Source organism: Crocuta crocuta, unplaced genomic scaffold (assembly GCF_008692635.1).
Source record: "Crocuta crocuta isolate KB4526 unplaced genomic scaffold, BGI_CrCroc_1.0 scaffold38, whole genome shotgun sequence".
NCBI lineage: Eukaryota > Metazoa > Chordata > Mammalia > Carnivora > Hyaenidae > Crocuta > Crocuta crocuta.
In genome coordinates, this window is record NW_027532605.1 from 2,842,681 (window position 1) to 2,864,479 (window position 21,799).

At 42.2% G+C, this 21,799-nt stretch overlaps 1 protein-coding gene and 1 long non-coding RNA gene across 3 annotated transcripts in view; one reads left to right on the plus strand and one right to left on the minus strand.

Annotated features, from left to right (window-relative positions):
• Window positions 1-509: 509 nt before the first annotated feature.
• Window positions 510-14,386, minus strand: LOC144244923 (uncharacterized). Of its 2 annotated transcripts, none has more exons than XR_013339118.1 (4): window positions 14,161-14,386; window positions 13,270-13,341; window positions 10,032-10,123; window positions 510-738 (listed from the first exon to the last, which is right to left on the minus strand). It is a non-coding gene; the product is annotated as an uncharacterized LOC144244923 (long non-coding RNA). The 2 variants fall into 2 exon arrangements; XR_013339117.1 differs by lacking the exon at window positions 510-738 and adding an exon at window positions 8,777-9,023.
• Window positions 14,387-16,616: 2,230 nt separating this feature from the next.
• STAT4 (signal transducer and activator of transcription 4) overlaps window positions 16,617-21,799 on the plus strand; it is a 116,793-nt gene continuing 111,610 nt past the window's right edge. Inside the window, exon 1 of the mRNA XM_077780207.1 lies at window positions 16,617-16,714. The gene's annotated coding sequence lies outside the window, so the exon portion shown is untranslated. The remainder of the gene's footprint in view (window positions 16,715-21,799) is intronic.

Sequence of the window (21,799 nt, forward strand, 5' to 3'; positions counted from 1 at the left end):
CACACACACACACATACACACACACACACACACACACACTTCTAATACCCATAGCTGTCCAACGACAAGGCAGACATTGCCACAAAGAATGGTTACTTTGAATAAATTGTGTAAGTTAGATAACAATCAATAATATGCAAATTTCTGCACACCCCAACCTGAACCTGGCAGTGAGCCCCAGAAGAAACTTTCCTAAGTGGCAGTCCAAGGCCCGAGAACCACCTTTGAGGTGGGTGAATTTGCATTTTATTCGTCATTTTCCATCTGGCTCTGGTTGCTGAGTAATAACAAGCCTAGAGGCTGGACAAGAAAAGCAGGAAAAAGAGGAAGAGGCCCAGTTTATCCAGAAATTGACTAATACACCTGTAAGAACGTAGACAAAACCACCGCTTTATAACTCATTTCCTTAACTAGGAATGTGCATCTTAGCAAAAATGGAGCCACAGAAAGAAATGAATGGAATAATGATGTAATATGTGATAGACATCACTGCATCACTGCCACCGATCACTGCCTCCGGTCCTCCTGTCCTAGATCCACAGAGGACGGCCTCACCATTTCTCTCTGCTGAACTTACATGCGGCCACATGATCTTCTATAGTCAATGAAATGTGCGTGCCAGTGATACAGATCACTCCTGGGTAAGGCATGTTAAGACCTGGTGCGTGATTCTCCATGGTCTTTTCTCCTTGTACCAGCTTGATGAGTGGCACTCCGAGTGACAGAGTCTCCACCAGCCTGTGGGCCAGAATAAAGATTATTTAGAGTACAGATTAGCAAACTGTAGCCCCCAGGTTGGCTGCCTGCTTTTATAAATAAAGTTTTATTGGAATACAGCCATACTAATTTATCTACATATGCTTTCAAGTGACAATGGCAGAACTGAGTTGTTGGGACAGAGACTCTACAGCCTGAAAACCTAGAATGTTTACCAAATGGTCTTCTGAGCAAAACTATGCCAACCCTTGATACAGAGCACTGTACCTCCACCCGCATTTATTTGAGGAGGACATGTAGGTTGACGGGAGAGACAGGCCTCTGTTATTTTAAAAGAACAAAAATTGGGGGCTTGTTACTCATATATAACCCAGGTTATTCTGACTGATACAAAACCCTCACAAGAGAAAATCACTCAGTTTATGCGTATGTCATTAATAGAAATGTATTGGCTAAGCAAAGTACCTGACACAGTGTGAGCACTTGGGTAGTAGGTTCTCGTTCCTTTATTGAACATTCCCCATTGAAAAGGGAGATAGAACACTGATGTAATCACAGATGGACTACCTGTCAGCTCTCTCAGAACACACTGTCTAAAAGTAGTGGCTTTTCAACAGTTTTTAAAGGAAAGATGTTGACATGGCTGTTATTAAGATGGTTTAAAAAACCATTAGAAGAGGCCAAGTGAAAGCAAAGGTGAGCCATGAGCTGTCAGAACATGAGGCACATACAGAAAGAGGCAGTGTGGTCTCTTTTGATGTACTGGCTCCTGGGCTGCTGGAGTCTGGCTATACATTTGAAGCAGAGGTAAAAACATTGAACTGGACTCATTGGTTTCAGTGATGAAAATGATTTTAAAGTTTTGAATGGTAAAAAGAAAGTTTCTTTTTTTTTTAATTCTGGGAGAAAGGAAGGTAAGAGAATATTTGCTGAGTCTCTCATAAAACCAACACTGAACACTGTTCTAGCTCTTACAATAATCCAGGCACTGTTCTGAGCACCTGACACGTTTTAGCTCTTGTAATTATCACAGTCCTGTAAGTTGGATGTTATCATTATCTTTGGTTTACTGATAAAATGGTGAAGTACAGGGAAATTAAGTAGCTTGCCTGAGGTCGGCTATTAGAAAGAGGTGACGCTGAATTGCAATACAGATGTTCTGTGCCCAGTGCAATGGCTCTTAACCACCTTGCTGAATGTCCAAAGGCTTTGCCACTGGACTTGGGAGAGAGTATGAAGGCAAAGACTCTTTGCTAGGATACTTTTGGCTCTCTGTATCAGAATGCCCAATTCAAACTGGCTTACACAAAGAAAAAATTTATTATGTCATGTAATAGAAGTCAAGAGGAGAGGGAGCTGCGGAATTGCTCAAGCCACTGGTTCATTGATGTCTCTTGCCTTCTGATTCTGTTCCCCACAGAGTTGACTTTACTTAAGGTTGGTTGCTGTTAGAGTCAGTGATGGCAACCAGTAGCAAAAGGAAGGTAGGTGCTCCTTCGTTGCCACCCAGATAGAAACGAATCCACCCACCCTCTTCCATTCTTTCTGGGCCAAATTAGGTCACATGTCTGCCTGGGGGCGGAGAGGAAAAGTGACCAGGGCAATGCTACCCACTGTGCGGCTTAGAAAAATCAGAGTTCTTGGAGTGAGAGAAGGGGTCAGTTATCCTGAGGCAATCTGGCTTCACGGCAAAAGGACTTAATACCTGAATAAAATCAGGGTTTGGTTAGTAAGAAAGTTGGGGATTGGAGGGGTGAACAACCAACTGTGTCCACTAGCAGGTATCAGCTGAAGTGCAACCATATTTGCCAACTTGGCTATCTCTGCCACCCTTTCCCTGGGGATTCTTCCACAGAGACACTATATTGAGGTGATAAAATTCATACTCTCATTGCTTCATGAGTTTGAACTTTAATCCTCTTATCTGTTGATGGAGAAGTTGCTTAAACTCTTGAAAGCTGATTGTATAGATGAACAATGGCCAGACAATATATAAAAGTAGAAGTCTGACCAACAGTCTGCAGCAACCAGCCAATAAAGCCAACCTATTACCTATAGTAACCAGTCCAGGAAGTCAGATCATTATCTTTAGCAAGCAGCTCATGAAAGAAATAATACCTCTGTAACAATCAGCCTCAAGTGGTCAGGACTTGGTCGATATCTGATAACTTTCATAATTCTTGCCCCCACTTCCAACTTAGGACTAACCAGAGAAAGTCAAATATGCTCCCCGAACCAGTCACATAGGATTGTTGCTTCTAGTTAGCCTGTCCACAGCTTCTCCATGCCAACAGCCTCAAAGCAGGGCAGACCTGAAACCTTCCTTTTTCTCCACTGAAAAGTTTTCCCACCCTTGTACTTGCTTTTGAGTTTCTGCCAAACACAAGTGATGAGGGCTGACTCCTTTGCTCTAGCAAGCTCTGAATAAATAGCCTGTGCTTGTTCTCATTTGGGTTACCTTCATTTGTTTCCATACTCTCTGTGCTTCAGTTTCTTCACCTGTAAAGTGGGGATGATAAGGGTGCCTGAGTGGTTCAGTCAGTTAGACATCCAACTTCAGCTCAGGTCATGTTCTTGTGGTTCATGAGTTCAAGTCATACGTTGGGCTCTGTGCTGACAGCTCAGAGCTTAGAGCCTGCTTTGGACTCTGCCCCTCCCTCACTTGTGCTCTGTCTCTCTCAAAAATGATTAAACGTTAAAAAATGTTAAATATATATATATTTATAAAATGGAGATAATAATAATACTGACTTCAAGGTGAAGATCAAATTAAATTATGAATCAAAGCCGTTAGCATGTTAATTCTTATGGACTGGAAATTATCTCTTGAGAAATAAATGTTCATTTGACTATTTGGTGGATATGTTGATAGAGGTCAAAGGAACTGCAGGGATCATAGGGCATGACTCAGCAAAGCCAAATGCCATGTGATCTAAGCAGAAAAGGTCCAGGATTACAAGGCTGCTTTTCTATGAGAAGCTTTTGCCATATAGTTCACATGAAGTGTCCCCTGTGTCTTTGTGCATCTTTACCACCTCCACATGGGTTTCTCAGGACAATGAGACTGACCTGGATTGAAATGAACCAAAGGTACCTAGAAGATCACATTGTTGATAGCTTCCAGTGCTCAACTCTACCTTCCACACAGTAGACTGATAGTAAATAGTTGTTAATGGACGGATTGAATACCAAGTGCTGTTTACCACTGCTGGAAGTTTGAGAATTAATTTGACCTGCATGTGCAAACTATTCCCCTGTATTCTAAGTGGCTAGAATTTTAAGGATATCTGATGGAAACCCCGACTTCAGTCCTCATAAATATTTCAGACCACAAAAGTTCTAATTCATTACCCTTGCTGAAAGAAAGACAAGAAGAAATATGAAGAAAATATAATGAGGAAGAGGAAGACATAAAGGGAGAGAGAGAGAGATGAGATTTATTTTCTCATTTGTGTTATGAGACACGTGAACAAGGAAGCAAGAGACTCTCAGGGGAAAATGTCAAAGGACAGGATGGTATAAATATCTTACGGAGAAGGAGGAGAGAGAGTGATTTATTCCCTTTATGTTGACTAAGAAAATTTCTAAGTATTTGTTGTGTGCACACATCCATGCTGTAGGTTTTTCTGAGTATAAGGCATTAAATGCCTGAAAGAAAGGTAGAGAGAGCAAAGGTGATAATAACTATGGTAGGGGCAAATACAAGGTTACAGATCCCTCAAGACCTCTCCAAATGTCAAAGAATGTGAATAAGTTTAAGACAAAGTCATGTTAATCATACTGATTCAGAGTAAATATAGTGAGACACCTGTATGAGGTCAGTCAGTCATAACTAGGATTTTTGAAAATGATTCATGGGGTCCCCCAGATTCATGGGGACCTCTTAGCAGGGAAAATCTGAGAGGCACCCCACTCAGCCACAAGTCTGGACATTTGCAAACACGTGACCAGCAGAGGGCTGAGGGGGAAAAAAACACCACTTTGAAGGTGATAATTGTAGCCTCTGGTGGACACTGAGAGCTCAAAGAGATATCCTAAAAATTAGTCCTTGATCATCTGTAACAGAAAATAGTGAGGAATCAAGAGAGCCCCATTTCCTTTAAGTGATAAAGCAGTGAGAAACAATAGGCGGGCAGAGAACTCACAGTAATCTTCCACTGTGTGCCTTAAGCAAGAGGGTTGTTGTTTTTTTTTTAAAGCTCAGACCTGATGTCTCAACAATTGCCAGGCAGATGTTCCCTCTGTAGGCAAGGTTGTGTGCTCCCTCCCAGACTCTCCATTTGGCTCTATTACACTAACAACCCCACCGAGAGCCCTCCCCTTTCATGCACAGTGAAGCGGGGACTTCTCATTCCCCATGTCTCCAGGTGAAGTTGGATGCAGTGTCAAAATGCTCTTGACACCCACGAATAGACCCGCACAAATATACCCAACTGATTTTTGACAAAGGTGCAAAAGCAATTCAATGAAAGCCCCCCCCCAGAAAAAAAAAGAAGAAAAAAAGAAATGAGTCTTGACCTAAACCTCATACTCTATACAAAAATTAACTCAAAATGGATTATGGACTTAAATGCAAAATGTAAAACTATAAAACATTTAGAAAAGAACATAGCAGAGTGTTTGAGACCTGAGACTAGGTAAAGAGTTCTTAGATTCTGCACCAAAAACACAATCCATAAAAGGAAATATCAATAAATTGGTCATGATAAAATTTAAAACTTTTGCTCTCTGAAAGCCCATGTGAAAAGGATAGAAAGAAAAGATACAGACTGAGAGAAAATATTTGCAAATCACATACATAGCAAAGGACTAATACCTATCATGTGTCAAGAATTCTCAAAAACTTTAAAAGAGTTAAAAGAAATCCAATTAGAAAAGGGTCAAGAAGATGTTAATAGATATTTCACCAAAGAAGATATATAGAAAGCAAATAAGCACATGAAGATGTTCGAGATCATTGCACATTCAGGAAGTACAAGTGAGATATCACGCCCCTACCAGAATGACTAATATAACAAAGTAATAATACCAGAGATGCCTGGATGACTCTTGGTTAAGCATCTGACTTCGGCTCAGGTCATGATCTCACAGTGCGTGAGTTCAAGCCCCGTGTCGGGCTCTGTGCTGACAGCTCAGAGCCTGGAGCCCGCTTCAGATTCTGTGTCTCCCCCTCGCTCTACTCCTCCCCCACTCATTCTCTCTTGCTTCCTTTCAAAAATAAAAAAACATTGAAAAAAAATTTTAATGTGATAATACCAAATGCTGGGGAGAATGTGGGGAAACTGGGCGACTCATACATTGCTGTTGGGAATGTAAAATGATACAGCCACTTTGCAACACAGTTTGGAGGTTTCTTATGAAACGAAATATGCAACTGTCTTTTGATCCAGTAATTGTGCTCCTGAAGTATTTATTTCAGAAAAATGAAAACAATGTCATGCAAAAAAACTGTACACAAAATATTCATAGCTTTACTTGTAACAGCCCAAACTACAAATGAACTCAGATGTCCCTCAACAGGTGAATGCTTAAACTGTGGTCCATAAGTAACATGGAGCGCCACTCAGCAATAAAAAGAAGCAGACTACATGATGGCAGCACCAACGGGGGCTGGGCTCTCTAGGGATTCATGCTGAGTGAAAACAGCCGATCCCCAAAAGTTACATAGTGTCCATTTATAGAACATTTTTTGAAATGACAAAACCTTAGAAATGGGAGCAGATTAGTGGTTGCCAGAGATGAGAGACCACAAGAGGTGAGTGCGGTGAAAAAGAGGAATAACAAATGAGATCGTTTTGGGGTTCAGCATCTTAGCTGTGGTAGCCACAGATCACACAGGCAATCGGATCATATAGAACTTCACACACACACACACACACACGCACACACACAAGTACAAGTAAAACTGGGAAAATCTGAATAAGATTGGTGTTTTGTATCAATGTCAATATTCTGGTTGTGATATTATGTTATTTTATAGTATAGCTTATAGTTTAGCAAAAGGTTACTATTGGGGGAAACTGGGTGAAGTGTACAAGGGATCTTTCTGCCTGGTTTCTTATAATGGTATGTGAACTTATAATTACCTCAATTAAAAAAATATATTTATATGTATTCATATACATGATTGATGGAGTAACAACCAAGCTAACAATACCTGCCAGCATCCTAACCCAGGCCATTTTAATTCTGAGGTAATTCTGAGGTAATTCTGAGGGGCGCCTGAGTGGCTCAGTCAGCTAGGTGTCCAACTCTTGATTTTGGCTCAAGTCATGATCTCAGCATGCATTTGGCTCCATGCTAAGTGTGGAACCTGCTTAAGATTCTCTCTGTCCCTCTCTCTCTGTTACCCTGTTCTCTCTCTCTCTCTCTCTCCCATCCTCTCTAAAAAAAGAAAAGAAAAAGGAAAAAAGGGAAAAAAAGGTAATTCTGACCATTGAAGATATTTGTATGTTCGCTCTCAGCCTGTGTTCCTATCACACCCAAAGGAAAATGTTCTTTTATTTTTTTAAATGGCTTATATTATATTATCATTTTTAAATGGTTTTAAATTATAGAAAACATGAAAAAATATAGACATAAAAGCAAGGAAAATAAAAAACAAAAATCAGTTCTATTCCCACCACCGATAGTAACTTGAATAGTATGCCTTTAAGAGCTATGCTGTAATATCATTTACTTTTGGTTTTTGCCATTTTCATATCATAATTAATTCTTCCAGGCATATACTTTCACAAATTTCCTTTAAAAGATTTTTTTAAATGTTTTATTTATTTCTGAGAGAGAGAGAGAGAGACACCGTGAGCAGGGGAAGGTCAGAGAGAATGGGAGATACAGAATCTGAAACAGGTTCCAGGCCCTGAGGTAGCTGTCAACACAGAGGCCGATGCGGGGCCTGAACCTACGAACCGTGAGATCGTGACCTGAGCCAAAGTCAGATACTCAACCGACTGAGCCACCCAGGTGCCCTACATATACCCTTTTTAAAAGAATTTATATTTTATAAGTAACATTATATATTATATTTTTTAATTAACTAACACCATTATATATTTTATAATATTATATTTTATATATAAGTAACACCATTACTATACATGTAAATAAGATCGGGAGACTGTACCAAGGCCAGTACCCCGGTTATGATATTATACTACAGCTCTGTGTTTATGCCTACATGTACAAGACAGTTCATTTATTCTAATGCAGAGCACTCATGAGCACTTCTGCTCCTCATTTTGGCTATCACTCTGCATCCGTGGTCATGTAGGAGGTCGGGCCCCCCAATATCTATTCTAATCCCATAGGCACTGAGGAATATCTCTATTGCTGTTACTCAGATCGCTCCACTAGGGGTGTATATTCAAAGAGAGGCAGAGATCTTTCAATATCTATTTAAGACTTAGAGACTGTCCTTCCCACACTGCTATGGGCTTTCCCACACCTCTCAGCGCTGAGAAACATGTGCATTCAACAAACTTCCTTACTATAAAAGGAAGGGGAGAGAAAGCCAAAAAAGCACACTTGCAGAGCGTCCGATTCTGCAGCCCCTGCTCAGTTTCCGTTAGTGGGGAAAGTCTTATTTTTTGGCTGCACTTGTGCAAGTCCGTAATGGATTTTCCTGGGCAGGAGGTAATCAACCTGACATTTCAGAAAGCCTCCAAAGTAGAATTCACTAGAAAGAACACCCTGCATAATTCAAGAAACAACAAAAGGAATGCGTGATTTATATTTCTCAGTCTTCGTCATGATGGTGCCACAGAAGGGCAATAGTCTTTCTCAATCTAAATGAGGTAAAATAGGAAACTCTGCATGCACAAAAGCAAGTGTGCTACTCCTTCCATTGTAGGAGAGGTTTTTAGCATCTCGCGTAGCACCTGGCAGGCCCTGGAAGCAAGAATCCTTTCAGTGGAAACACTAGTTGAAATGCTTTTCTTGCACCGCTAATGTGACAGCCTTGTCTGGAAACTACCTAGGTTTTTTATTTTTTTTCACACTTCACTGAATTGCATTTCATCTGTATTTTTCCTGCTGCATATCAATGGATTCTTCTGTGATGGGAAGGGATAGAAGGAGAAGAGCTGACAGATTGAAGAGACGCTGTTTTCTCTTCTGCCCATAGCTGTCTTCTCATTCAGGGGTTGATTCGCTATGAAGTCAGAAGTGAAACTCTGTCCTTGGCAGAAAGTTGCAGAAACTCGCGCCAGGACACACCGTGGTTGGCATCCACTGGTGGAAATTCAAGGCCAGCTCATCAGTTTCCTCCCACAGAGCCGGGGCCGATATTCAAACAGATTGGTGCCAGGCTAATTTAAGACATGATAGGAAACAGATTTTAGCAAGCCAGAATTTTTTTTTTTAATTTTCTCAGACAAGAAATAAAAACAAGAAGTTAGGATGGTACTGGGAGCACACACAATGAGAGGAGAGCAGTACATCTAGGGCAGCCTTGGAAACCCTAGAAATAGAGGCCGTCAGAAGGCAGAGTTCAGGTTCATACGTCAGTGCACATGTCAGGAGGGGACCGAAGTCAGTGTACCCACCAAGGGGAAAGCAAGGAGATCTGCTAAGAATGGTGTTATTTTCAAGGAACAAGGGGTTTCTGCTCAAGGAGCATATTTTTCCTTTGTGACAGCTGTGACTGCTGCCTCCGTCGCTGTGCTAAAGAGGACAGAAAGGGCAGTGTGCTCTGTTTCCATTCGGGTGTGAACACAGGACCACAGGAAGAAGACCTCTGCGCCAATCCTTCTGTGTTGTTTAACAGAGACGTTTTACAGACGGTCCCTGACTTATGATGGTTTGAGATGGTTTGACTTAGATTTTTCTGGCGCAAAAGCAAAGCACATTCAGTAGAAACTGTACTTCGAATTTTGAATTTGATCTTCTCCTCAACTAACGATATGTGGTACGATACTCATGACCTTGGGCACCGCCGTGAGCTGCAGCTCCAGGTCAGCCCCGCGATCACAAGGGTAACAGCCCATATGCTTAAGGCCTTTCTGTGCCCAGGCAACCATTCTGTTATTCACTCTCAGTATAATATTCAACCATTACATGGCATATTCCACACTTTATTATACAATAGGCTTTGTGTTAGGTGATTTTGCCCAGCTGTAGGCTAATGTAAGTGTTCTAAACACAGTTAAGGTGGGCTAGACTAAGGCATGACATTGAGTAGGTTAGGTGTATTAAATGCATTTTCAACTTAACGATATTTTCAACTTACGACAGGTTGATTGAGATGTAACCCCATTGTGAGCCGAAGAACATCTATAGAATTAAAGAAAGCTAATAACTCTGTCTGACACACTCACCTTTGTTTATTGCACTTGCCCTCTGTATCATATTCCTTTTCATTTCCAAAGACCAGGTCTTCTTCTGGAAATGTAGATTCTCATAAAGTTCACTTTGATTGAACAACAATGCAAGTTAGTGTTATTTTAAAAGTTTGTGTTCCAAAACCAACAATATTGCTTCAAAATTACATAACATCTTTTCTTGAATGTTCTTAAAATAGCTTCTAGACATTACCTCATGAAACCGACACCATCAAAAATCATTGATAAAGGCAAAAGTGGGGGGTACCAATGACTCTCCCCCTTCACCTGCCTCATAACATTGTGGACTGAAGCCTGAGGCAGAGGTGGACCGTCTCTCTTTTCCATTTTCCGTGTGACTTGAGAGTGTCACTTAGGCATTCTAAGGCTCATGCTTCTCATCTGAAAAATACGGAGGCTGAGCCAAACGATTAGCACAGAACTTTCCAGTCCTGCGAGTCTATACAATTTTGAAATGAGGAAAGGTGCTCATGAAGAGTAGAACATCGACTTACTACCCCATTAAGAAGTGGGTGTAACTGGGGAGCCTGGGGGGCTCAGTCAGTTAAGCGTCTGACTCGATTTCAGCTCAGGTCATGATCTCACAGTTCATGAGTTCAAGCCCTGCATTGGGCTCTGTGCTAACAGCATGGAGCCTGCTTAAGATTCTCTCCCTCTCTTTCTGCCCCTCCATGCATGTGCACACGCGCTCTCTCTCTCAAAATAAATAAATTCACTTAAAAAAAAAGTGGGTTTAACTTTAAAATCAAGCTTTATTTCCTTGAAAGGAAAATGAATATACTAGGCTCAGTTTATGTGCCACCAAGATCCCTGCATTCTCACCTATTTTCCAAAGCCTGGCTTTGGAAGGCCAACCGGGAAGGGCCTAGCAGCAGCCCATCGTTCTTGCAGTCTGAAGTCCTGGTAGCTGCCACTGGAGTTATCACCAGAAATGGAGAAGCTTTAACAGACACAGCTAACTAAGGAGGACAGACAGTGTGGCCACACACTGCCTAGACTGGGCCTACAGAAGCCCCAGTGGCTTCCTGGAGGCAGTATTGATACCACCTGGCTTGGGAGGAAATTGACACAATGGATGAACTCTGACCAATGGGAGATAAGAAGTGAGAGACCATCTGCGCTGAAATTGTTTGCCCTCCCCCTGGCCCCCATAGACTGTTTCAAATGCAATTACTTTCATATATCCCTTCTGGAGACGTCTGCTCAAGACTGAGCAACTAATGTGTTTGTGGTGAAGCTCTGGCTAGCTCAGTCATGAACTTCCCCGTGATGGCTCCTCCTCATTCCTGCATTATTTCTCTTTTTCCCCTGGGATTTCAGCCTAGTGTTAACACATAACATTTTGCCTCAGGTCCTGTTTTCTAAGGAATCCAGGCTAAGACAGTGGTAGACAGGGTGCCCTTAGAAAGCAGACCTTCAGGATAGAACTCTGGGTCCTCATTTATGGTGGTCAACTGGGTGTCACTCACCCTTGGCATGCACTGATGTCACAATTGCTAAAATGTTCACCTGGGTTTAATTGGCAAGCTATTGGTATGTCACATGGCTGCTGTAGTTCATCAGTAAAGGAGAAACAATAATTATAAGGATTGTCTTGTGGGATGGCTGCTTTTGAGAGTGCTGGAAGATTTGCAAAAAGGAATTAACAGGCTCAGAGAAGCTAATTGCCCACGTAAAGCATGCTGTGAAAGCCAGAGGGCTTCTACACAGCTTGTCTCCTACAGACGCAAGAAAGACAAGAAAGAAAATCATGTCCAGGATCACATGTTCTGGGTGGCAAACCTACAAAGGAGATGAAATGCATAGCCTCCGAATGTCCCTGTGTCAAAGTGAAAGCCCTAATAGGGAAGAAGCAGGAACCTGAGACCGGGAATGAGGGCATTTGAGAGGATAAGCCTAATCATTGTGAATGTCCAAAAGCCCCGGCCTCTCCCCGCTAGCAGAAAGAGCCCTTTCTTCTTCCCTAGAAGAGAAAGACTTCTACTTGTCCTGAGACATTTCAGTAATCTCATCTGAAGTCTTATATGATGACACTGGTTCTGCTCAAGGTCTGCCTATTTCCTCCAGGCTGTTAATCGTGGTAACATCTCAAGACAATCTAGCCAGGGGAATGCCTTCATCCACAGGAACCATTGATGATGGATGATCATGAACTAGGACGAGATGAATAGACAGCCAGCTAGAATGTCAGATTCTCTCTCGCTTTATCCAACTATATTTAGGTACAGAAGGAAGGGCCAATTTCCATGTTGCCCAGAGGAAGAAGGGACCTGTAGCAAGTCCAGGCTTCAGTGCAAGCTGTCCTGCCACACAAGCCATGTGACTCATCTGGTTTGAAAGCTCTGCAGGTAGCACTCTCAGCAATAGCTAAAACATGGAAAGGGCCTAAGTGTCCATCAACGGATGAATGGATCAAGAAAATGTGGTTTATGGGGCACCTGGGTGACTTAGTTGGTTAAGTGTCCGACTTTCACTTTGGTCATGATCTCATGGTTCGTGGGTTCGAGCCCCGCGTCGGGCTCTGTNGTGTCTGTGGGCAAGAATATTGCATATAACTTCTTTTTTTAATTTTAATGTTTATTTATTTTTGAGAGAGAGAGAGACAGAGTGCAAGTAGGAGAGGGGCAGAGAGTGAGGGAGACACAGAATCCAAAGCAGACTCCAGGCTCTGAACTTGTCAGCACAGAGCCTGATGTGGGGCTCAAACCCATGGACCGAGATCATGAGCTGAGCCAAAGTCGGATGCCTAATCGAATGAGCCACCCAGGTACCCCTGAGTATAACTTCTTAAAATTCTCATTAGAAGAATCATAAAACAGACCCTTAGGATTCTGGAGTAAAAGCCATATCTTTTGTGGGAGAGAACAATTTCTTACTTAGAAAGATAACATGATGGTTTTCACAAATAAAAATTTAGTCATCATCATGGAATACCAGATGATTGTGGAAAAAGAGCTGCTCATCATGAGCTAAGTGTTATCAGATCCATGAAGCCATGGGTAGAGAATGGAAACTAAGCATGGATCAAAACCCATGGGTTCCCTCTCACTAAGGCAGATCTAATTCCTGCTGCTACTGAATTCTCTACCTCCATGGTCAGAAAATGATGTTGAGCCTGTAATATGGCCTCAGTCTTGGAATAACCTGCCAGTCAGCTGGTAGCAGCTCAATTACATCAGATCCCTTCTACCATAGATTAGTGATTCATACTTACCCTAAATGATACTCTGGAGACAGGTTTGCCTTCCTGCCCATAGTAGCTCTGCCAACACTACCATCTAAGGACCTACAAAATAAAATGTCTGATGTACTCATGTATAAATGACATTTCCTCAGAGTAAAGGACTTATATTACAGCAAAGGAAGTGTAATACCAGGCTCGTGGCTATATAGTTCACTAGTTTTCGAGTGTATTCTATCACTCAGAAGGATAGTGGAATGGCCTATAGAAGTCTCAGCTAAGGTGCCAGCAAAAGGACACCTTATGGGCTTGGGGTATTGTCCTTCCTGGTATAATTGATTAGATAGATAGATAGATAGATAGATAGATAGATAGATAGATGATAGATAGATAGACAACCCACATGAAATAGGATTAATCCTGTTCCACCATAAATCCAAGTGACCTGCAAATAGAATTGCAGAATTTGAGTTTCATCCCCACAAACTTAGTCTCTGCTAGTTTACAGGTCTTAGGTCTCAGGGAAGGAACTCTTCTGCCACACGGTTCACTGAGCTGTGGGCTATATCTGCCACCTGGCCACTTTGGGCTCCATATGTCAGTGAACCTACTGGCAACAAAAGGAATTACTATGCTTGGAAGGCATGATTGATGATGATTTCCTTGAAGAATGAGGGTTGCTGCTACAAACAGGGGTGTGTCTAGAACCCAGGCATTCCCTGGGGCTTCTCTGGTTCCGCTGAGTCTAACAATCTCTATTAAAGGCAATTGCACCGAGAATGTCAGATAAGACCAACAACTCAGGGCTAAAACCCCTCAGGGATGAAAGTCTGTCACCACACGGGGCACGCAACTGAACCAAATCAAAATATTTGTCAAGGGTAAGGAAAATCTAGAATGGGTGTTAAGGAAATAGTGACTCACCAGTATCTGTGCTGCCCTGGGTTTAGCTGCAGCAGCAAAGGCTGTAACTTGATTTGCTAACCTTCATTAAGCCTTTTAAGGGATTGCAATGGGCCATTACCTTAAAGAACTGGACTTGTATTTTTCTCCTTAGGGGAAAAGTAAGAACTTTTTATTGGCATATGGATAATAAAGTCAAGATATCAGATCTGAGCAGCCCAAGAAAAGGATCATGACAACCTTCCCTTCCTCCTTCTTTGGTTGTGAGTGAAATGACAGCTACCATGCTGCTGGCATCACTCACACTCTCAGACTCTGTCACAATGCTTACCATCATCAAGGGAAGAGTCAAGGTGTTTCTGTGAAACCAGTCCAAACGGTATTTCATGGTAAAGCGTAGCTAAGGAAGCACTGATCAGGGGAGGGTGGATATGAACAGTGGGGAGTAATTCAAGAGCCACTTCTTGATTCCAACTTTGGTTCCAAGAATGGCAAGAAGACCCTGCACATGCTGCCCTGAGGGTATAAATTGGCTCAAAATCTGAAGCGTTCTTGGTGTGCGGCAGGGCTGATGCTTGCACACCAAGTTTCCTCCAAGAAACACAGTCACTGAAGAAAGAACAGACCTCCTGTTAACTAGATTAGCCACCTTAGAACCAGGATGTGGAGTAAAGAAAATGAGAAGAACTTTGCACATTTTGTTTGTGTTAAATAAGAACTCAGGTGTTTTGTGTGGGTATGCACACACATCTCCCTCACCCATGGACTTCAAGAAGAGTGTAAATACACATATATAATAAGTAGTATATAACAGGCTGTTGAAGTCTGAATTGAAGAAGAGAAAGAAGGACAGACTAGAGCTTTGTTCAGCTCCGGAATGTTCCCCCTGATAAACCACTGGATTGAGATTCAGATGACCATGGAAAGGGCTGTACTTGGGACTCAGAAAGGAAAGACAATAAACCCAGAGTCCAGATTAATTCTGTCTGTATGACAAGTCAAAAGTCAGTGACCTAAGGTGGATGTCCGTAAAGGATCTCCTTACACTGCACCCTCACAGTTTTTGCTTAGGTAGTAAGTTAGTTTTGTATTCAAAATACAGAGGTGTGTATTCCATAAATACACATTTATGGAATGAAGAGTGGTTGCTACAAGATTCTAGGGCAATGCTAGAAAATACCTCTGAATTTATAAAGGTTCAAACAAACAACTTTATCAGATTATGAGTTTCTGGTAATTGTAAAACTAGTTATTTGGAAAAGATGACTTAAATGGTGTGTTAGCGGTACATTGTTAGGGGTCTCCAGAGAAGCAAAACCAATAGGGTGTGTGTGTGTGTGTGTGTGTGTGTGTGTGTGACAGAGACAGAGAGAGAGGAAATAATTCTTTTAAGGAATTGGCTCACACAACTATGGAGATATAAGTTCAAAATCTGAAGGGTAGGCTGGCAGGGTAGAGACCCAAGGGAAAATTGCAATTTGAGTCCAAAGGCAGTCTGTCGGCAAAATTCCTTTTTTATCAGAGACTATATGCCCTTTTTATTTTTAAGGGCTTCAACTGATTGGACGAGCCCCCCCCCCCCCCCCCGGGGGGGGGGGGTTNTCAAAGCCTACTAGTTTAAATGTTAATCTCATCTAAAATACTTTCATGAAAACATCTAGAATGTTTGATCAAATATGTCGATACTGTGACCTAGACAAGTGGACACATGAAATTAACCATCACAAATAGTCAGTGAATATTCAAGCATATTTAATTGGATTATAAAATTATTTCTTTTCATTGAGACAATGAATGTATTTATTGAGTTTATAATACAAATACTTTGACTTGGTTGTTAAAGAGTCCATTTAATACACATAAAAGGAATTTGTTCTCTGTGAACTCCAAAGCAATAGTATCTGGCCCTAAGTGTGGTCAGTTAACACTCAAAGTTTTATGGTATGTTGGGTTTAGAAGGTAGTCAGTTCGTGTTGGTTTTCCTAGGACTCTCTCAGTTTTGGTGCTAAAATTCCACTTCTTCAGAGACTCTTCAGGAGACCAATCATCATAGCGTGCTATGCTTAAAACCTCTTTACTTCCCAAAAGGAACAAGAATTTAGGGGTGACTTGTGCTGGCTATATAAAATAATTTATATTTAAACACCTGTGAATTACTTTAGCGTGCTTCCTCCTTGAGAAGAATCCTAAAACAAGCAAAGAGGCCCAGCACTGGGATGCTGCCTCTAGGTGACTTTATCATTTGCTGTGGCTAACTGGGGACTTCACCAAGGACAGTCTTGGCTAGTTCTCATCCAAAACAAGATTTAGGCTCACGGTTTGTTTCTGTGACACTGAGGGGGGAAAAAAGTCAGGACCTCTCCAAGGAGGTGGCTGCCTTGCTAGTGGGCACCAAATCAGGTCCAGGATTGGTTCTGCCCTCCTCTAGGTCATAAGAGCACCCGTGACAACAAGGAGTGGGTCCACCAGGTGGCCAGAGCCTTCCTACACAGCCACACCACTCCACCTTGGCAAAGATACGCTCTGTCACCCACGTATGACATTTGATTGCTTCCTGGATCCATGGGTTTAAGTGGTATGTAGAACAATGTTCAAGATTGCAGAAATTATTGTGGGCTCTAGGCTAGAGTCATGGAGTTCCTGGATTTGGGGAAAATAGTTGAAAATAGGGGAGATGGGAGGATGCTGGCCCCTCATTGACCCCTTCCTCCATTGATCTCCCTCCTCCGGTACCCTGCGCAACCATTTGAGGGCTGAAATGACTCCATTGTGCAATATCTTGTACACATAAATATTTGTGTCTTCTTCTTTCTAAGTATAGCATTCCTCCACCCCCTTTTTTACATTTTAAGGCTGAGAACTTGAACGGTCACATCTCTAGCTCTGCTGTTTTCTAGCTTTGTGACTGTGACCAGTAGATTTAAGCTACATGAGCCTCTGTTTCCAGGTGTATAACATGAGTGTAATAATCCTGACATTCTGAGTTCTATGAGGATGAAAGGAAGAAATGTACATAAAGCACCTGGCACATAGTTGCTTGATAAATGGTAGCTGGTGTTCTACTAAACTGACCATGAAGCTTCACAATTGAGCCCTTGTATACCTCTCCAGTCTACTCTCTCACGGCCCCCTTATAGTGTACCCCATTGTTGATTGAATATCTCTACACGTTCTGCCAGGAACTTAACAGACTTCCAGGACAAAGAAATTAGGAGTTTTCTGAGGTTTTTGCTATGTGTTTGGGAAGGGTGGCCAAGGATAATCAAAGTATGAATTTATAATGCCATTCTGTACAAAAATCTCCTTTGCTTAGAATACACTACTCTCATCTGCCTGTGATCCCATTTCTCATCTTCAGCAGACTAATTGCTAGTGTTCCCCCAAGGTTCAACTTAGGAGTCACCTCTGTACCCCTTACTCCTCTAGGTTAGGGGCCCCTCCTCTGCATCCTACCACAGAACCCATGGGAAGTCACTGCAAATGCATGCTTTAACATTTTACCCCTCGCGAGGCCATTTTAGCAAACATCTTTCATGGCTTCTGTATGACCACAGGCTATTCTAAGAGGCTTTCCCTACTTTTAAAAAGGATGGCCTTTTTAAAAAAAAATGTTTTATTTATTTCTGAGAGAGAGTGAGAGGCAGCATGAGCAGGGGAGGGTCAGAGAGAGAGGGAGACACAGAGTCTGAAGCAGGTTCCAGGCTCTGAGCTAGCTATCAGCATCGAGCCTGATGCAGGGCTTGAACCCACGAACTGTGAGATCATGACCTGAGCCGAAGTTGGACATTTAACTGAACACTTAACTGATTGAGCCACCCAGGTGCCCCTTGGATGGCCACGTTTATATGGTGTGACCCGCCCCCCCAGTCCACTCCATTGATCTCTCCAGTTGAAACTGTAATAGTTATGAGCCCCTGACCCAAGGTCTCTGCTAGGAGTTATAATTCATGATTTGTCACCTACAACAGCAGATTCAGTCCTATTTGTGCATCAGCATCACCAGTGGAACTTTAAAGCAAATGAGCATGCTATGCATTATATCCCCAAAGATTCTGATTCAGTGGGTCTAGGGTGGGCACTGGTACTTGTTTTTAAGCCTTTCAGGTGATTCTGATAAGTGTCCAGGCGAAATGACTCTCTGAGCTGGCATAGAAAGAAGAGCTGGTCTAATTAGATTCTATTGCAAATTTGAATGAAGAAAAATGGAATGAACTTTAGAATGAGCAGTGCATTGGAAAGTGACAGAATTTCAGTGGCTTGAACAGGGTTATGCAATGTCAAAGGGACTTGTCATCTGAAGTTACCAAGGAGCAGAGCACATGTGGATCGTGAAGAAGTTGGTCGTTAAAGAGGAGAACAGGGCTGAAATGCAGAGAGAAGCTGGCACCACAAATGAGAGACAAAGACAGAGATGGAATATCGCAGAGAATAGGAGTAGACCAAGAGATGGAACAGAGATAGAGAAAGAGGACTGAGAGACAAACAGGCAGAGAGAGAGCATGCGTGAGTGAGAGAGAAACCTCTTTCAGAATGGCCGTCATCAGCTTACTCCCCCAAAGCAGAAACCTCTGTGGACTTCTCACTCGTTGTCATCCAATCTCATGAATTTCACCTCAAAAGTGGACAAGTGGCTTTTCCCCTCTCATCTTGTTGCCACTGCCTATTCCCAGCCTTCATCAGCGCTTGCTGAGACCACAGCAGAACCCTCGACCTGGCCTCTCTCCCTCTAAAACCCACCTGGGTCTATTCTCAACACTATGGCTATTCACCCTCCTCCTCCTCTCTGTATGAAACCACAGGCCTTCCTGATCTGATCAGCCTGCCTTGCTGTGTCTACAAGGAACCCCCTCCGTCAGATCTTACACCTCTTCTGAGCAAATCACCCCCCTTGCCTTTGCACATACGGTCCCCTCTTGTGTGTGTAGCAATCTCACACTCGGCCTTCAAAACCCAGCTCAAAAATCACCTCACTGATGCCTTTCCACCCCCTTCAGACACTGTTAGCTTATTACAAAGCTCCTACCTTCCCCACTAGACCAGGAAGTCTTTGAAGAGAAGGACTCTTTCCCACTCAGCAGAGGCTTCTGAAGATGACGGTACTGGGGTGCAAAGAAGACAGAAAAGCTGAAGCGGCCATTTGTCCATATAGGTATTTGGACGGCCCAACTGCACATAAGAACAATTCCCTTCCTTCTTACTTGGAATCCTAAGAAAATGCCTTTATATGAAAACTTAATTTTGAAAAGGGAGAAGACACAAATGTAAATTAACTTATTCTCCATGACCTGAACCACTTATAGTCTCCAACAAAGCTTAGGGGAGAATTTCTGAGTACAATCGATGCTGAAACAATCCTCTTGATGCAGAAATGAATATACATAGGGCGATTCTGACCAGCAAATTTTGCATAAATATATAAAATTTATTTTGCCTAGTTTGTCCCTGTTGACAGTGATGACAAATGGAACAAGATTTTTGTTCACTAGAGGAAACTCAGTAGCACGCATCAGGAAAATTAACTTGGAAATTTTTAGTGGATAAGCATGATTCTGGGGCCTAGTGAATGTCAATTCGAGAACTCTCATGAATCCTAGTTCTTCCACCGGCTGAAAAAAATTACTTTAAAATCTTGAATTACGTGCTAAACGTTTTCATTTTGCTCATAACTCCCTGAATCACTTGGCATTTAATGGAAAATGAGTAGGAAGGGGCAGATCTCTGCTAGCTGTAAGGACCGAGGCTAGTCTGGGCAGAGTGCTTTGTAGGGTGCAGATCTGAGCACAAGCCAACTATTTTAAAAGCCTTCGTTCTTGTAAGCTAGCACATGACCTCTCCAGAAGGGTGAGGAGATGCCAGAGGTACATATTTGCCATCTGGAGTGAACCACACAATTCATCTAGAAACCTGCATCACCGTGAACTTGAAATTAATCATAGTGATGAGCAAGGAGAACAAGCTGGGGCAGAGAGGTCAGTTTCATTTGATAAGAAAGGAACACGTGGCCTAGCTGGGAATGTGCTGACTGACATTCATTACATTCAAGAAAACTCTACACAGCCTCTCCCTCTGGAGAGGACTCCTGGGAAAGAAAAGAGCTCCCTCTGAAGCCATAACAATGAGAACACTTTCAAAGCCACTGACTTTTTTTTTTTAATTATTTATTTTTTTAAAATAGTTTATTGTCAAGTTGGTTTCCATATAACACCCAGTGCTCATCCCGGCAAGTGCCCTCCTCCATGCCCATCACTCCCCTTCCCCTCTCCCCCCATACCCATCAGTCCTCAGTTTGTTCTCAGCATTCAAGAGTCTCTCATGGTTTGCCTCCCTCCCTCTCCCCTCCATTTTGGCTTTTGACGGTGTCTGGAATCAAAATGATCAGGGGTGCCTGGGTGGCTCAGTCGGTTCAGGTCATGATTTCCCCAGTTTGTGAATTTGAGCCCTGCCTCTGGCTCTGCGCTGACAGCTCAGAGCCTGGAGCCTGCTTCAGATTCTGTGTTTTCCTCTCTCTCTGCTTCTCTCTCTCTCTCTCTCTCTCTCTCTCTCTCTGTCTTTCTCTCTCAAAAATAAATAATAAATATTTAAAATTAAAAAAAAAAAAGAATCACAATGATAGTAACACCATCTAGTGCTGCTCTTTTTTGTCCTGCAAAGGAAAACATCTCTCCATCCACGCCTATGAGGTTTCCTGTGTTTGCTCAAATCATGTCAGAAATAGAACATCTAGTTAGTAATCAAGCACCAGTTGGAGCTGTTTACTACTGAACGCATGGTTTTAATTTTGAAGCCCTCACTCCATTGTCCTTCAGCACTGTGAAGGCTTAGAACTCAGCTAACTACATCTCCCACTTTGGCTTGGGAAACCAAGAGCAGATCTGGCTTCAACTCCAAGCAGGCTACAGCCAATTTTGTTGGGTTTTGGTTGCTGCTATTACTTGTTTTTGAAAGAGGCGTGGACAGAAAAGAGCCACTGTGGGGATTATATTTGAAGTTTGCTTTGGTGTTTGGAGAAATAGGCACCTATCACTATAAAAGATATTTCCTTCAAAGTGTCAAAGAATTCTTCACTGTTTCAGCTTAGCTCTCAAAACTGAAATGTTTGGGGATAGAAATCTGTTAAGCAATCATAGATTTAAGTGGGTAAGAGAAGAAATGAAGTCATCAAATAGAATTCCTTGTTTTAGTAAGACCATAATCCATAGGTTTCTTTTGAAGCGATGCAGTCTGGAACTAAATATTGTGGATGAGCCTAAGTTCTTGTACTTTTCTGCTTCTATGTCTTAGAAACCCTCATTCCCAGATTCTACTCTCATGTCTCTGAAGGTGACTTTTGAATCTGTATGTGCTGGGGAGATGACATCAAACAGATATGGGTTAAAATCACAACTTTGCCCCTCAACTGCTCTTTGACTTTGCTTAAGTTACTTGGACCCTCTACCCCTCCATCTCCTCATCTATAATATGCAGATAGTAATAACTATCTTGCAGAAATTATTCTAAGACCAAATGAGATAATGCTATGTTCCCTATCTGGATAATATACACAACTCCTTTAAAGTAAAACGATTATGGGGTGCCTGGGTGGCTTAGTCGGTTAAGCGTCTGACTTTCGCTTAGGTCATGATCTCGCGGTNAAAACGATTATGTAAAATTCACTGTTTGC